This window comes from Daphnia magna, linkage group LG2 (assembly GCF_020631705.1).
Source record: "Daphnia magna isolate NIES linkage group LG2, ASM2063170v1.1, whole genome shotgun sequence".
NCBI lineage: Eukaryota > Metazoa > Arthropoda > Branchiopoda > Diplostraca > Daphniidae > Daphnia > Daphnia magna.
Genome location: NC_059183.1, coordinates 8,690,045 through 8,700,707, shown reverse-complemented (window position 1 = coordinate 8,700,707; position 10,663 = coordinate 8,690,045). Strand labels below are relative to the sequence as shown.

General features: G+C 38.1%; 2 long non-coding RNA genes across 21 annotated transcripts; one reads left to right on the top strand and one right to left on the bottom strand.

The window, feature by feature from the left end:
• The first annotated feature begins 4,507 nt into the window (after positions 1–4,507).
• Positions 4,508–8,094, top strand: LOC116917978. Of its 19 annotated transcripts, XR_006643721.1 has the most exons (14): positions 4,508–4,643; positions 4,703–4,979; positions 5,093–5,183; positions 5,244–5,412; positions 5,484–5,636; positions 5,887–5,953; positions 6,009–6,132; positions 6,228–6,310; positions 6,375–6,604; positions 6,667–6,812; positions 6,895–7,037; positions 7,127–7,615; positions 7,678–7,749; positions 7,879–8,094. It is a non-coding gene; the product is annotated as an uncharacterized LOC116917978 (long non-coding RNA). The 19 variants fall into 19 exon arrangements; XR_006643718.1 differs by having other exon boundaries at positions 6,228–6,604; XR_006643716.1 differs by having other exon boundaries at positions 6,009–6,310.
• A 649-nt stretch (positions 8,095–8,743) lies between these two features.
• LOC116917977 lies at positions 8,744–10,647 on the bottom strand. Of its 2 annotated transcripts, none has more exons than XR_006643711.1 (8): positions 10,500–10,647; positions 10,268–10,395; positions 10,082–10,203; positions 9,867–9,978; positions 9,686–9,809; positions 9,554–9,625; positions 9,319–9,445; positions 8,744–9,223 (listed from the first exon to the last, which is right to left on the bottom strand). It is a non-coding gene; the product is annotated as an uncharacterized LOC116917977 (long non-coding RNA). The 2 variants fall into 2 exon arrangements; XR_006643710.1 differs by having other exon boundaries at positions 9,867–10,015; positions 10,500–10,646.
• Between the last annotated feature and the right edge of the window lie 16 nt (positions 10,648–10,663).

Genomic DNA, 10,663 nt, shown 5'->3' with positions numbered 1-10,663 from the left:
GTCACAGAAAACACGTTAGCAGGACTCGGTCTAGGCGTCATGACCAATGATATTTTTCTGATTGTTGGCATTGTCTGCGGTATCTTGGGACTTGGTTTAGTCATTCTCATCACTATTAAGTGAGCCATTCCTTTTCAGAAATCTCGTGTCTTTGACTTAAACATGTTTTTGACTCATTTGTTTCCGTTTTAAAGGTGTCGAATGAAGCCGCCAACGCACAAACATCCCAAAAATGAACAAAATAATCCGACAGCTGGAGATATGCAGCTTTATCGCTTGTCTGGAACTATGAAGGTATCCTATACTAATGTTATTTGGTTCCAAGCAAATCTAATCGTGTTGAATTTTGCTTTATTCCTGGAGAATGGACATCAAAAGGGTGGTGCCTCGGATTTTCAAGTGACGGACGCATATCGAATTCCAGCCAACATGCATCACCATCCTCGCGATTTTGCTGATACAGACAGCGATCCTGAACCACCACCGCCACCAAGACTTGATTATCTGGATCCTCCATTGTCACCTCGTCCATCAAGAGCCCTGCGTGGCATTGGTGCGAGTCCCATAAGCGCTTCTAGTACCATCAGTTCCCTGAACGGCCGACCGCGAGGCTCTTGGCATCAGCCCCAACAGCATGATTTGGCGTCTGGGTCAACCATGGGTCCGTCCGTACCTCAATGCAAGATTATTCCTTTGCTTAACCCCCTGCTATCAGAGCGATCAGAGTCTGAGACCTCTGAACTAGTCAATGCCCGTTATCCTTACGGCATAGCTGACGAAAGTATGGAAGAATGGGCTATGCTGGATCCTGACGTTCATTGTGGCAATTCTACCTACTCCTCCCGCACCACCAATCCAATGTTGAGAAAGAATCAGTATTGGGTTTGATTTGACGAGCTTGTGCAGCCTATATTACACGTAACAGCATTAATCTAGTGTTCCCTGAAAAAAGAAGAATCCATTCACAAATATCCTGTATGCCCTTTTTTTCTTTTACCCAACAACCGTATGTTTAATGTCTTTACATTAAAAAGATTGGCTCACCACTTGGCAAAACGGAATGGGCAAAAATTTATGTTTGTTTTTATACTTGTACAGTGTTTTATGTTTATTAGGTTTCTAATTTTCCATTATAATAATAGACCGCGAAGGAAGACGGAGTTGTGTGAACTTCTGGATGATGTCCAGCAGTTAAATGCCGTTCATAAATCACTATATACTGAATCGCAAATTACTCTTTACAATGACTACTTTCGATAGGTACCCAAAATTGCCGCGGATGTGAATCGAACATCCGTAGAATCAACAATGGGTAGTTAGGGATGTCCGTGGCTAGTCACCGGAGCAATGGATGGCGAAATAATCACGGACCCCCAAAGCCAAAAATTCAATGTTCATAAGGACGGCCCGAGCCAATCGGGGCGCTTTTCAAATCGGGTTTCTATTCGGGCCAAGGAGGCGTGGCTCAGGGGGAAAATTCTTCCCCGAATTCAATGGGGTTGCAATCAATGATGCAATCAATCGATTCATCAATGCAAAAACATACGATGACCCGATCTATCCGATAAAACCCCGAAATAGCGTACCCGCGCCCCGATTTTACCGAAACCGAAAGAACGGCATTTTTTATTGCTTCGGGGCAACGGGTTAACCTCAAATCCCCGCACCGCCCCGGTTGAAAAATGGCACCATCAACCCCGAAGCACTTTATCGGTGCGGGGCGTAACTGATAGAACAATGGGCCGATCACTAAGTTTCATTATAATTGTCAAAATTTAGAGGAAAACTAACCGTCAAATTTTCCCTGATCGATTTTATTGAAGTCCAGCATTTAAAAGAAAAATTGAAAAAATAAAGGAGTAATATCATTCCGGATGGTTTATTTAAAATTTATTACAAAAAAAAAAAAAGAGATTGACAAACCGAGGCGACAAAATTCTGAAATAAGGAATCAAAAAATGTTAATTTATTGGCAAATTTGCGCAAATAAGCAAAATGAAAATCAGATTTTTCATTTTGCCGTAACTATTTTTCCGCGTTTTCATTTTTATTTATTTAAGACTAGTTTTTTTTAAATATTTATTTTAATAATAGTCTTATTCAGTTTTCACGTTCTTTTTAATGGTATTTTTTGTTTCAAAATTTTTAATTTAATTACGTTATTTAACTTTTAAATGTTCAGATTCTTACAAAAGTAGACCTGAACAGATTCGCTTCTTTTTTTAATTTTGCACTAAAAAGAGGACATATCATAGTATATGCCTATTTTTCGCTAGGTTAAATTCAGTGCCGATTTAATTGTTTGAAATCCCCTATTTTGATGTAAAATATTTTTCTTCTCCTTTTTCCCTTTCTCCCTTTTGACCAATCCGCCAAGACCGCCTGGGGTAGCAAGGCAAAAAGGAGACAAACAATATTTTACATCAAAAAAATTAAACAATAAATGGCACTATAAAAATTAACCAAAAAAGAGCATATACTATGATATGTCTTCTTTTTTAGTGCAAAATTACAAATAAACTCAGAAGAATGTTCAGGCTACTTTTAAACTCTGAACATTTAAAAGTTAAATAACGTAATTAAATTTAAAAATTTTGAAACAAAAATACCATTAAAAAGAAAAAACTGAAAAGATGTACTTATTCAAAAATCAATGAAAAAAACTAGTCTTAAATAAAAAAAAGAAAAGATTACGGCAAAATGAAAAATCATTTCATTTGCTAACTTTTAATTGCGCAAAAAATCCTTCCAAAAATTTCAAACATATTATGATTCACTCCAAATTTCAACGAAATCTTTGGTCGCGCATCGGATTTGCAAACGATTGACCCAGAAAGTCGTGAGTTTGTTTGCACAAGCTTCCGTTTAGCTTACGGGAACCAAGCCATTGAAAATTAACTCGCAGAAAATAAATATTATTCGGCATCTAATAATATTAAAAGCAAGTATACTTATGATAGGATTATAATTTCAAATAATAAAAACACTTTAAACTAATAAATCATGCTAAGTTTAAAATTCAAAAATATTTAGCATAAATTGTTTAATTTCAATTTATACACCTCTGGTTTAACCTAAGTTCGACATCATCTTGACTTCTAAAATCCTGTATGTGATTTGTTATCGAAAAAGCTCAAGTGTTTTACAACAATTCGATTGTATTGTTCGAAAATGATACATAATATATCTGTAGATTGGCACAGTGGAATAAGATTCGACTGGATGGACCGAGTTCGAATCCTGGTATAGCCTAATGTTTTTCATGAATAGATGTCCAATACATGTCATATTTATAGCCAAATGAAAGCCCGTTCGGATATCCTTAGAATGTCTGACGGCGCTGTTTAGGCGGTCAAAACCAAAAAAATACATCCGTAGGACATCCAAATCGGATATCGGGCTGTCCGGAGGATATCAAAAGATTACTCAACATCCGACCCCGACATCTGTCGGACATCCGACGGACTGCCTTGTGTTATGTGGGATAGCATTCTACTGTAAAAGCCAAATGGAACTATAATACACAGTGAAATTGCCACTCAATAATTTTTTGCTGCACGCGGGATACGAATTCACCCCAAAGAAAATTATAATAACAGGTCTAAGTAAACTTGTACTAGTAATTTTTTTTAGTTATCGCGAACGCTATGTTCACTTGAATATTTACATTGGAGGCGGCACATGAAAATAGAACGTATATTATTATTATTTTAACTATTATTCAATATTAATGCTTCGTAATTGCTCGGAATATCTCACATGTTATTTTTTTAAATTTCAAAATGGTCCTTATTCTAATCCCAACTTCCGAAAGCCCAAAGAATTTTCATTTTCGGATATGGATTCCTGTCTCGATGAGGTCATTAGTACACCGCCGACCCTGATTTTTACGATATTTCTCTCAATAGATGGCATAGCTCTAATAAGGATGTCACACAGGTTTGAAGGTAGTTCAGATATGTTTTATTCGTTTGATGGATTGTCGTGCTGCCGCTCCCGAACTAATGTTTTTTTAAAGCTGACATAACGACGGAGTGGTCAGTCACATTTTTGCGATTCTAGGTATTTAGTTACGAAGGAGAAGCAATGAAATCCAATTTAAGGCTTGTGTTTGTCGCTAGATGACATCGAAAAATTTCTCCCACGCTTAGTAACCATCATGGTAACCATAGTAACCATGGGCATGGACTTCTAAAGGAAAGGACGGTACTCTTTCCCTATTCGGCGTTTTAAAGCTTGGTCACACCTATTGCACCTCACATGTGAGGTACTCCTAGGGCTCGGCCCCGATCACATTCTAATCGGGGACACCGCTAAGCGTCCCCGATTAAAATGAATCGGGGAAGTTCGGTGCGGGGATTTCTTTTTTGGGTGCGGAACGGTGCTATAATCGGTGCTGCACCGATAGCACCGCTTCAGCCATAGGGGGTTAGTCTTACCAGTGACCTTGAGTTCTGATAGGCCAACGAGAATCACGTGACCAGGGTCACATTTTGTTCTTGTTGGCCGCAGGGCAACTGCAAATTTAGATCACGCCATCTCAGAGCCTCAGGGACCTTGTTGGGCGACGCACATTGGAATTTGGAATTGGATGCATGTACGACTTGATGTGGCGTTGCATGTGGAACGCCCCGTCAGTATTGGTAAGCGTAATAAATTAGGGTATGTAAGGCAATTAGTTATGCCATAATATCTCACTTAGTTTGCAGACTGGTCATTTGATGATACATTTTCACAGTGGTAGTGCTTGGGTGCCTCAAGAGGGAATCGCTGAGCATAGCCACCCATAGACCTAAAAGTCATAGAAGATTTTTAAAACTGTTATTTGATTTTGTGTTGTTTCAGCAGTAGTATGTTCTTCAACAATTTGTTATGTCCAACCATGGAATGAGTCGCATGTGACTAAGTCAACCAAACGGGGCAACAACAATTAGACAGCAATGAAATTAGTCAGTGGAAAACAACACATTCATTCCTGAGTATGGTTTTGAGTTTATCTATGCTTATTGTATGTTTAATTTTTATGGTTATTATTTTAACATTAATATCTGAGGTTTTTCTTTAACATGACTGAAATTTGCCATGTTTTCAGGCTAACGGAAGGATTCCTCTTTTTCACAGAAATTTTACCATTTTCATCTTAACTGCTTGCCGGTGGATTGTCACTTGGCATTATTTGAATGGTACAGTATATTTGTACATTATTTCTTTTATTTTTTGCCTTCTATCATCTGTCTCAAAAGTGTTTGCATTTCTTCAAGTTTGGTCCATATCAGCAGTGTTATGATGCACTTCTTAAGTACACCAATCCCTCAGAAAATATTCTAATTGAAATTATGAAACTTTCTGCCCTTCATGCAGAACTGCACAATGATGGGTTCATATAAACAAGCTTGAAATAACAAATCAACAGTATGTTTGGCTTGGCTTACACATACAACTCTATGACATGTTGATGTTAGCTAAATTGTTATTAATCATAGGACTAGGTAGTATGAAATATCTACTCTTGGAAGTTTTTGTCTATGGATTTGTTTGAGATGACCCTTGAGGCAGGAAGCTTTTCCTGCTTCTTACAAAAAGGGACATTGGATGCCTTAATGTCTAATACCAACCAAGTGTCATTGCAAAGATAGGTAAAAGACATATCAACATAGATCATACTTTGAGTGATGGTGACATATGGTAAAGAGAGAGAGCAGTATGAACATTTGCTGCATAATTTACTTCTATTATTTATACCTTTAACGTATCTTTTTAACTTCTATTGGTTTTATTTGTGGAAAGAATATCTTGAATGGGAGAATTGACTAGATGTTTTACTATTTTAAATGAGTTTATCACAAAGAATTTTTTACTTAATTATGTTCTGTTTCTGTATTGTAGGTAGAATAATCGCAATGTCGTGGTAGTAATTCACGAGAGATATGCTAATAGGGTTTCGCTGTTTTCAGTTAGTGTATCAGCAAGAATATTATACTGAAGCATACTTAATTTCTTTAATGTAGATTCGCAATCATAATGGATTCAAAGAGGATATTGATGGAGTTTTGGTATAAAAAAAAATAAGTACATGTTCGTTGGAAGGGTAACCGAAGAGTTCCGGATCCTTATACTATCGTGCATGTTATAGTATTTTTACAAAATCATAGAAGTGCTTATCTGGGCCCCTTGTTTTCTGTGGCCCCGTTCCCCCTTGACTTATATTATTTTCTTTAACCCTTTAGTGCGTGTAAAACTAAAGGCTAAAAGAAGAAGAATGATTCAAAAAATTGTGGGAGAGACTCATCAAAGAATTATACTCGTTTAGGTAATCCAAGGAAATAAGAAAGAGTAGTAACTCGGCGCAGTCTTCGATTTCATCTTTTTAAAAGCTGTTTTTATTGTGGGAATTTTTTGGTCGAGACGTTATGGGTGTCTTAAATGCACTGGAGGTTGCGTTAGATGTCATAATCCCCAGCAAAAAGGGAACGCTGAAAATCCCAGGTGGCGATGGTAATTAGTGGCAATGTTACGTTGTAGGTAACTTCAGAAAATGTGACGCTAGCTGAGGTAAACCGCACCAGCTGTGCTATTACCGAGTCTGTCTCATTTTGCCGTCTAGGTATCTTTTCTAACAAAATTGGTCTTATCAAGTTTTCTTTTTGTTAACTGATTCTCATTTAGCAGGAAAAGGTTGTGAGAGTAGCAGAAGAAGAGGAAATTGCAGTAAACCTGGTTTTGAAAGAAGCCAAACATTCTTATGATATTGGAGCTCAGCCTGTGGAAACAAAAATGGGCTGAAAACACAAAAAAACCCCATGTTTCAAATAGTAAGCTATCTTGACAAACCCTAAGTTTCACACATAGATCTACTTAAACATTCTTTGTTTCTTAAATTGATATCGCCGTCAGGAAAGACTCGTTGAGAAGGTTGTGAAAAGGTTGTGAGAGTAGCAGAAGAAGAAAATTGCAGTAAACCCGGTTTTGAAAGAAGCCAAACATTCCGATGATATGGGAGCTCAGCCCGTGGAAACGAAAACCCTATGTTTCAGATAGTAAGCTATCTCGACATACGACAAACCCAAAGTTTCACACATAGATCTGCTTAAACATTCTTCATTTGTTAAATTTATATCGACATCAGGAAAGACAAAAGAAACACATCGTTCCTCAGCTACATCTGAGGACTACTCTCACCGAAAGAAAATCACCTCGCTTATAGACTCGGAAGGTGAAAGCGAGACCCACAAATTTGCAACAACGAAGCAAGTAAGAAGTATTTTGGCAGATTATCGTGCACGCAAAGCTAAATAGTCAATTAAATAAAATTTTCTTAACACATTTTACATGACCATTCGTTTAAAACGATATGTCCTCCACTGCTAGTTACAGAAGACAATTTGTAAATACGTCACAACATGCCCATAAAAATTCTACGGAGTTAGTTATTTCTCCCCTAGATGTCTTGAAAATATACTGGAAATGTCAGCTGTCCCGTCGGCTGTTCTATTTCGCGTGGCCTCGGACTGAGGATGGTTGCTGAAACGAACGTCTCTATTTTTGAAATTTTACCACCGATTCCGTGTGTTTTCAGTTGCATCATGTGAATTCCATCAATGCAGAGTTGTTCAAGGTATTATGGAAAAAATTAATGTCAAATAAATATCGTACCACATACATTTTTAACTTTTACAGGAGGAACATGGCTTGGCTTTGCCATCACGTTTTTCATCTCCGTTAGTTTGATATACCCATTTTGTTTCAAAGGTGATACGTAAAAAATGTAGTTCTTTATATTATTTTCCTCTATCTAAATCTCTTAGATTCTTAGAGGTGTCATCAGGTGATGTTAGAATTTGTTGTTAATAATTTAAGTTTTTCAAATTGTGCTTTCAGATCTTTGGGATGTACCTGATGTACTGTGGTGGCCGCAAAATCATTCAATGACTTGGTTCAATCCAGGTCTTAGTTTTTTCAATAGTGGTTTACAGTTTTAATTTGCAGAGATCCTGGATGACCTGATGTGTTTCATTGGTGTTGGAGTCACTCGGTGACAGAAGAGAATGCCACTAATGTTATGTTGTCAGTGTAAATAAATCATATCCAGTATCATTCTTGTATTTCTTGAAACTTTACCTCATTCAAAGGAAACAAAGGAGTTAAAGATGGTAATGGTTAATTCCTTTTGTGATGCCACCATGTGAAATTAGTCTGTTTCAGTCATTTTTTCCCTTTTTTTTGTCAAGGGATTGCACTTGAAGTTAAATGGAACAAAGAAAACAATTAATTCACTGATGTTTCACCAACTGTGAAATCTATTGAAAATATTATTATTGAGATGACTGGACTTAGAGTGAAATAGGTTGGGAAAACAAATAATCTAAGTTTATCTTTGATTTGCATAAATTCGAATAAGGTAAAATGAAATAAACACAAAGAATGAATTAAAATTGAAATTTTTTTTTATTGTCCCACCTCCTCCCTACAATTCCACCACTATTTTACATAACAATAAATTACACAAAAATATTTACACAAACATACATACACTTAACTAAGTTAACCCGTTGGCTGCCAGGCCACGCAACCCGTAGGTTGCTTAAATTACAGTAACTAAGCATCGCGTCTTAAGGATCGCGAACAAGGTGGGACTTGTCCGAAGACAAGTCCGGGCTGACACGGTGACGGAATCCATTACAGGGAATGCACACCCTCAGGAATCCGCCACCGCATCGACAAAGAGAAGTCCCTACTGGTGCATTGCCTAAGGCGCCTTGCGGCGAAGGCCATTGCGGCCGGTCCCTACAAGCTACAAAAAAAATGGGACGCAAACGGGGTGGCAGCCAACGGGTTAACTTAAACACAACAATGCAAAATAAAACAATACCAGGACGACGATCCACGGTGAATTCCCTACGTGAAGTGCGAAGGAGAAGCCGGCGACAAAGTGTTGGCGTAGAAAAAGACGGCGATGAAACAAAGGCGAAGACGGCGAAGACGGCGAAGACGGCGAAGACGACGAGACGGAGATGAAGGCGAAGACGGCGAAGACGACGAGACGGAGATGAAGGCGAAGACGGCGAAGACGACGAGACGGAGATGAAGGCGAAGACGGCGAGACGGAGATGAAGGCGAAGACGGTCAAGACGACGAGACGGAGATGAAGGCGAAGACGTCAACGAAGACAGCGATGAGGTGAAGTCGCAGACAACAACGACAGGAAGATGAAGAAAATGTAGTTCTAAATAGAATAAATGAGGTTAAAAAAGAAGTAAATGATTTTTAGCGGAAAATGGCATTTGTCTGATAAAACGATGACAAAGACAAAGAACTTACGCGTGTGGTTCACTGGGGGCGAAACTACAGAAATTGTCAAAACGGCAGTGTTGTACCGAAGGAAGATGAATATTTGCAGTCCTATCACAGAAGTTTTTCTTAGTTAAAGCCCATCCATGTGAGCTGGCTAAGTAATGGTGAAGAGAACAGCAGGATTAACAATGAAGGTTTTCCGTTTATACAACAAAGATTTATTAAAAATTAGAAATCCAGATAATCCACCAAATTAAAATACCATGGAAAGGCAATGATGAGGAACCTTATTCAATGTTGGTATTCAGCAGACTAGGAAGAGAGGAAGAGAAGCCTGTGTAGAGAAAATTTGTACAGATGTGTGTAGTGGAAGATGAATAATGTTCTGAAATACCACACTGAAGAGCTGAAGGGTATGGGTGATGGTTGGCTAATCAGAGAAACTTGGAAATCTGGATACCTGGGATGTTGAGGGCTGATGGTTAGCAACACAAAGTAGATGAAGACTCTGTCGTTGACTGACAAGAGAACATGTCATAAGCTTAAACAAAAGGCTTGAGGCACATTAACAGTACTTGAACTGGATGGTGATCTTCATGTAAGCAATAGTGGCCTTCTTAAAGTGTCAGGATCTCTTGTGGTACATTGATAGCATGAATGCAGGCTACTGGTTCGCAGCTGGCATAGCTGACAAGGCGAAACACCACCATATACAAAAAGCAATCTATTTCAAGGGTTTCCTTTTCAATACATACCCAACGATAGCAATACTGAATAGATAACAACATACCGTAAATTTTTTGACGAAAAATCCTTTGAAACACAAAACAGGATAACGTAACAAACACCCAATTAACTTGTCACTCATAATCTTCATCATATACGTACATCAACGCCATCTAGAGTTTCCGCCTAGAACCAAAAATTAAATTTTACTTTGAATGTTGAAATAAGTACAATACTTGCTTTTAAGTACTTCAATTTTGCTAATCTCTGATAGCTGAATTCCAATTTTAGGCATAACATCCTGGAATATCAACTACTAGTTGCAGCACGAAACGCTAAACATTGGTAGGTAAAACTGTCGTAGCTCGTAGGATCAGCCTGTAGTGTTGAAAGCAAGAAAAACATGGAATAATAGCTACCACATCCTTAAGCATGCGAGAAAAGTATTTGAAATTGTTATAAAAATACAGCTCATTTTTTACTTTTTGCTGATTGTCACGAAAATTTTTCGTTCAATTTTTCGGTGCTGAAATTTTAGAGGGGGTAATTTGGCGTTCCGTATGACTCGGCCGATTAGACGTTTTTGGTACTGGCTGACACCGTATACGCATAGTATAAGACTACTCTTATACCATGGTATACGGCA